Source organism: Adiantum capillus-veneris, chromosome 21 (assembly GCF_014529385.1).
Source record: "Adiantum capillus-veneris isolate H3 chromosome 21, ASM1452938v2, whole genome shotgun sequence".
Taxonomy (NCBI): domain Eukaryota; kingdom Viridiplantae; phylum Streptophyta; class Polypodiopsida; order Polypodiales; family Pteridaceae; genus Adiantum; species Adiantum capillus-veneris.
In genome coordinates, this window is record NC_140951.1 from 133131517 (window position 1) to 133138996 (window position 7480).

Sequence of the window (7480 nt, forward strand, 5' to 3'; positions counted from 1 at the left end):
TGCTATTAGCCATAATTGATTGAACCTAGGCCATACAAAAACCATGCAGATTTTGTGCTGAGCACGGTAAACCCCATTAAGCATTGAAGGTATAAATTTTACGCAGCCTGGTGTAGCACCACCAATATGCAATGTATCAAGCCGATCATGCGGCGACATCCAATATGTAGAGATTAAAAGTTGTGACCCCTCGGCCAGGTAGTACCAATGGCAAAGCCCATCGTACTTAATTAACCACAATGTCATTTAGACTAATTAATTGATTGAGAATGTTCAACTAGGCGAGGTTCCATCCCCCCATTCTCTTTAACCCCAAAAACAATGTGTCAGACTATCATTTTATTGCAGAAAAAAGCCAAGAAACACCAAAAGACAGTCAGCGCCATCTATAGGTAAGGCCTTTTCTAATTACCCATTAATGCCAATAAGCCAAAATAAAAAACCATTAAAGTATGTGCAGGTTGTAGTAGTATGTTAACATAAAAGCCAAGTAAAATCTACGAACCATAATCAAATAATCACCAACCTGAGCCCAACCTGAGATGGTTGCTCCACCAATTCCATAATGCTCAGCAAGTAGCAATGTACTCTCTCCTCTCTTTCACATACACACACCAATACAAACAAGGCTAACTGAGGGGCCAAAGCAACCCTCACCTCTTTTTATAATAGAGTCACATGGTTGAGCCCCCTTATGTTGTATAGGGCGGCGATTCCCCCACGATCTATCATTCGGTCGGTGCTAGTTTCCAAGCAACATTATACCCAATGCGGCTTACATGGGTAACACAATAGGAGCTTATATGATGAGATATAAGGGAAGGGTAGGAGTATGCACAACAGAGCAGGGTTGCATGTATACGATAGACAGGGTTTATGCAATAGGGGAAGAGAGAGAGGGGGGAGGTAGTAAGGTTGTGAATGCTCCTTATGTTGTACAGGGCGGAGATTCCCCCACGATCTATCATTCGGTCAGTGCTAGTTTCCAAGCAAAATTATACCCAATACTACTTCCATGGGTAACACAATAGGAGCTTATATGATGAGAGATAAGGGAAGGGTAGAAGTATGCACAAGAGAGCAGGGTTGCATGTATACAATAGACAAGGTTTATGCAACAGGGGAAGAGAGAGAGGGGGGAGGTAGTAAGGGCGTGAATGCTCCTTGTAAGAATAAGCTGGGGTCAAAACACATTTAAGTGCCACATTCTAAAGGTTTAGAATTATCACCCTCCCAATAAGGGTGTCCTCCTACGAGGGTCATGGTATATAAGAAGCCACCAAGTGTGGAACCCCCCGCAAGAGTGAGGAACACTAGTTACCACGAGGGAACCCCTTTATTTATTTTAAGTGTTCAAAAGGGTTTAGGATAAAAAATTGCTCAAAATTTAAGATATCCATAGTTAATGAAAACATGCTTCAAAAAATCAATAGCTATAATAAGAACTCAGTAAAGGGAAACCCCAAGCTGTCAGTGTTTTTGAGGGACAGAGTGTGAGGGCCTAGGTTCAATCAATTATGGCTAATAGCAGTACCTGTGTGCTTCCCAAGTTGCTTTAATTCTCCTTCAATTGCTTTGACTGCTTGATTCCGTTGCATTTCGAAATCGATCTTGCCCTGCACACTTCTTGAGCTCAGGTTTTGAGTTTCCCGATTTTCAAGCTTCCAAGCACATGTCCGCTTTGCCTTGCTCATGAGCTCGAAAAGCTCTACTGCCCTCAATGTTGCGAGCCCAATTTCCCTACTCAAACCTATTGACTAGTCTTGCTCGATTCCTACACACGCACACTGCCTCTTTAAATTTGTTGTTGCTCGCCACTCTACTGTGAGTTGCTCATCGAGGCTTCATGGCCAGCTGAAAACAACCCTTATCACCTTTGGTTCCCTTTCAAGCTCAATTCTCTTTGCCAGTGCTGCCGATTGTTGTATCAAGTGCATATTAAAGTGACCTGAGCAATGGATAAACCACACTACCGAAAAAGTCACGTTACCTTAGGAAGCAACAAGTTGATTCACATGTAACACGCAAGTGCTTAATCCTCTATGTAAGGAGGCCTTCTCTTTGGTAAAACACGTCGAATCACTACCCCTTAGTTATTGCACCCACACACGGATATACCATTGTAACTCCCATTACTGAAGCTTTCATTATTCTATGAGTTTGCTTTGATAAGTCTCTACCTCTTACTTGTTCGGTCTACTCTTCCGATCTGCTCTTCCGTTTGTTATAAAATTGGTATTAGCCATTGGTGAATATTAGGTTGATTAACCGTGAAGAGTAATACTTGTAAACTTTGAGTGCTCGTGAGGATTGCCTGGGTACATTGGTGGAGCTTCTTTGCTGTTTCATCATCGTCGTTGCAGGCAAGGTCCTGCTAGACATAGACTTCTTCAGCTACATCAATCTCCTTTACCCCACAATCTAGTGCTTTGCGTATCTGCAATCCATTGACACCCTAAAGAACAAGCTACTCTATTGGAAACACTTAAAACACTCAGAATGGCCATGATTATATCTTCCTTACTCTCTGATAATGTGGAAATTAAAGAAGCTACTCCTACTAGCAAATCGAGTTTACCCAAAGTTTCGACTTCTCAAGTGAATAAGCATAACAAGGTATTTTCCCTTTCTGTTAACACCTTATACCATGAAACTCATGGAAAGCTAACCATTAAAGATAGTGATACAGATAATCATATTATTCATGTATTCGAAGAGCTTTCTAAGTTCAGAAAGAAGGCGTTAAGCAAAGGTCATCAGTTTATTCATATAGGATATAGACGTTGGTAAAATGCCTTTATATAGACAGGGGCTTAATGTTTCATGTATTGGGGCTTTGCTTGATACAAGGCATAAGAATTTGCAAGATCAGACAATTAGTATCTTGCAAGAAAATCTATCAAATGGACCCATCTACATAGAATGTTTTCCTAATTTTCCCTATAGCCTCACTGATAAATACTTTGATGAAGTAATTTCTCTTCTCATCAAGACACTTGGGTTAGATCTAAAGCATAATTTAGATCGCCTACAGATTGCTTACCGAATGATAATTTGCATTGTAAATACATGTCTTCCCTTTGTGTATAATATTGGCTATTTGCATAATACTGAATCCCAAGGTAAAGGTCAGAATATAGTCATGAAGGTAGATGAAGCCACTCAGGGTACTTTACCAGAAATGGTCAACTGGCAAGAAGTTGAATTTCCTGCAGAATGGAAATTAGATATTTCAAAGACTTTGCTTAATGAAATCCAGCAACCTGCCTCTTTGAATATGCAACGGCTAGGTTCTACTGATCAATACAAAGTCTTAAGCAGGGCTAAATGCAGGAAGGAAATTGCTTCTGTCATAGAGAAACCAGTCTATCAATTGAGAGATTATCGTTCTCAAGCAAGTCATGCTTCTACCTCAACTTTGCATAGCCGCAATCATCCTCCAACACTGGCATGTATTCATTTTGAAACATACAAAGATTATGAAGGATTGTTCAGATGCAAACTCTACAATTGCATTATTGCTTTTTTGTTTCTAATGGTATTGATCTCCTCACCAAGGCAGCCATTGATGACAAAGATCTTGCATATAGCCTTCCCTATATTGTCCCTTCTCCAAATTCTAGGTTGCAACCTTTGGAGTCTACTTTTGATTGGCATACCAATGCACTCAAGGAGATTGCTACTCTACAATACCAGGTGCTGTCTAAACTCTCTCTTCTTTCTCAGTCTTACACCCACATCTTTTTTTCACGGGGAGTATTGACTCCAGATAAAAAGGGCAAAGCACAAGCTACAGATACACAACACGATGCTTTGCAGCAAGCTATTAGTTTTGGTGGAAGTCCAAACAACAAGGATTTTCCATGAATGTTTTCTATAGTTTTGCAAGAACCTGCGATTACTTCTGTTTCCAACTTTCCTCCAGAAATGTCTCCCTTTGCAGACGAAGGTATTGAAGATGGATTTAATCCCTATCATAGATGGGGAATGAATGCCCAAATACAAAGTTGGTAGCAAAGGCAAGAAATGGGAGAAGTTGTTAGGACTATTCTACCTGAAGATGTGCAATGGACAATATTTCAAGATGATAGTTGTGTGGAATATGTGGAGGAAGAATTAGATGAACTTGATATATTTCTTCCCTAGATATTTCCAGCTCCAGAAGGCTTTTCTGACAATCATTCAGATTAGCTCTAAAGATGAAGTCATAATTCTTAATCCTATGAAAATACACACAAGAGAAGTAAAAATTGAAACCCCTTCATCATCCTCTTCTACAACTCTGAATAGAGTTACCAAAATTGGTGACATGACTATCCTGGACATAGATGGATTAAATAAAGATCAGATCTCGAAGGTCTTCAAGTTCATTTATAATTCTTCTCAATACGGAATTTATTATAAAGACCTTACACAAAGGCAGTCAGAATCAATGATTATAACGGGTTTTCAAGGGATGCTACGAGTCTGGTGGAATAGTCTCAGCACTTACAGCAAAGCTTATATAATGTAGGGTGGACTATAGGGTCGTGAAAACTTTGACAATGTAATCTCTTTATTTTTTGCAGCATTAGTCATGCAATTCTTGGGATCCACCAACAAAATTCAAGAAAGAAATAAGGAAGCTTTCTTGAGAAGCAAGCTATGTAATCTTACTCAGATTTAGAAAAAAACGAACAACATATGACTCATCTGATGTATCAATTCCTAGGGAGATACTTTAAATCGAAGTATAAGTAGTACCACATCAACTTTTTCCCTGACTCATTTGCTAATCTTGTGAAGGAAAGGATATTAAAGCAGCTGGTCTCTATTCAGATGAAAACATCTCTATAGCCCAGATTAATGCTTTCATTGATGAAGTAACTGATTTATAATGTGCTCGCATCAGGATGAAGAAAGATATTAAATAGGTCAAAGGATTCATCTCTAACTTCTGTGACAAGGAAGCAAAAGCCAAAACCTTTGGATGTAGAGATAAATTCAAATGTAACTGCAAGTTCAAACAACGGAAAAAATAAGTACAGGAAAAAGTTCAAGGTGGCTCGCAAAAAACAAAAATTCAGCAAGAGGAAAGGAAACATGTACGATGCTACATTTGTAATAAGCAAGGGCATTTTGCTCCAAAATGTCCTGAAAGAAAAAAGAAATTTGGCAATGTAGTCCTTAAGGGCAGATATGAATACAAAGTTGTCCTTTGCAATGTTCTGCAAAAGAAAGACAACATTCTTATTGCAGAATATGCCAAGCATGATTTTGATTTTGAGAAATCAGATGATAGTTCTACCAGTGTAGCGATTGCTTCTCAAAATTCTCAGCTATCACGATTTTTTGATAACAATGAACTAAGATTAACCAATATGGTGCAAAAGCCTTATTCATTTCCACAAAAGAAGAGGTATGTTCCATCAAACTCTAGTTCTAGTCTAAGTTCCTCTGATGAAACACAATCTTGGGAAAAGGAGCAACGACCACTAAAATTGAACCTATCAAAGAAAGAACAACAGCAGTATACGCCTTTAGCACTATTTAGAAACATGGTTGAGCAAGCAAACTCCATTGCTCAATGAGAAGAGTGGAGGAGATTTATGCATCCGGTTTACAACCTGCACAGGTTCCTCAACAGCCTACACAAGGTTCTCACAGACAAGAGCCCATGCAAAGATCTAAGCCCATGCAAGGATCTGATTTTGTGCCTCAATATCAAAATCAAGCTTCTACTTCTACTTTTAATCCTCTCAATGAAGCCATTGAATACATTCAAGTCTGTAGCAAAAGTGATTAAGCTATCTTGGAAGTTATCCAACAAGTGAACACCAAATGTGATCAGCTACATCATCAGCTACTCTCTGTCCAATCCCAATTAGCAGCTACTAAAGCCAAAGTAGATAATGTGTATGGGATAGTACAGCATCTATATGAGTTAGCACCATTAGCACAAGTCGCTAATGAACTTGTCTCTGACTAAATTCCTGATCGCAACATAAATGGCTGTCATATTCTACAATTCAATCCAACATACTACAAGGCATATTACTCAGAGGTATGAAAAAGTTCCCCCAAGAACAATCTTTTCAATTAGATGCTCTTTGGGACTCAGATCTGTTATCTCTTATATCAATCAAGCCTTGGTTCCTCCATACTTGAGTCAAACTTTGTCCTATGGCATAACAATCTCTTATGCTAATAATTCGAAGGGCCGTATAAATAAAATTATTTTATGTAAGCATGTTCTCTCGGGCATGCTAAGATGAAGGTCTATCTGTATTTACATCCTCACCCCAATACAGATATCACCTTGGGGCTGATCTTATTTCTCAGCCCACCCCTTATCTCATTACACCAGATGCGTCCATCCAGTTTTGGCACAACAACATTTTGTATACTATCTTCACCAAACCATGCGGTTCTTTTTTGTTGGGTGGGTTGTTCCCATGTTACCTAATCCACACAAAAACCAAATATTTCTAGACTGGCTTGCAGCAGAAAAAGCCAAGCATGCTACAAAGCTTGAAATTATTGCCTCTCAACTAGCACAACAAACAAGCGACAATCGACTTGCATTTTGGAAAAAGGAGGAATATTGGATTTCTTTGCTAGGTGATCCAAAGCCTACAGGACTCAAGGCAACACATCGAGGGATGTCTTAGAAGACACCAAGTTCTGCCATGATGAAATCAATCATCTCCTTAAGGATGGCCTAATCTCACCATCTAACAATGTGTTTGCCTGTCAGGCCTTCTATGTCAATAACCATTCAGAACAGAAAAGAGGAAAAAAGAGATCGGTAATTAATTATAAACCTATCAACGACTAGCTGGAGAATAGGCGATTCCCACTACCACTAAAAGATGAGTTACTTAGAAGAATCAAGCATTCCCATGTCTACCTAAAAATTGACTTTAAAGAGTGTTTTTTGGCAGTTTAAAATCCAGCCCAAAGACAGATACAAAACCAGTTTTGTAGTCCCCCAAGGTATGTATGAATGGAATGTGCTTCCCATGGGACTAAAGCTTGCACCTTATCTCTGTCAAGAAAGAATTGAAATTATATTTGTTGATTGTAAAGAATTTTTCCTTCTTTACATTGATGATATCTAGGTCTATTCAAAGGATATCCAAAGCCATATCAAACATCTGCAGGTGTTTATGCAGAAGCTGCATAAGACAGGTCTGGTATTAAGCCTCAAAAAGATTGAGCTCTGTAAACCCCAAGTTGATTTCTTGGGAGTTGAGATTTGTGCAGGATGTATCAAAATGCAGGAACATTTGCTACAAAAATTACAGGCATTTCTTGATCAGCTAAATGATCATAAACAAGTGCGATATTTTATTGATTGCTTACAATGGATTGCTCCACAATACCCCCACGTATAGCAAAGGATTTACTTCCTTTTAAAACTTTGGAAGGGAGCAAAATATTTTTTGGTCTGATGAGCTATCACAGGCCATAATCAAAATTAAGCATGTTTGCAAGAATC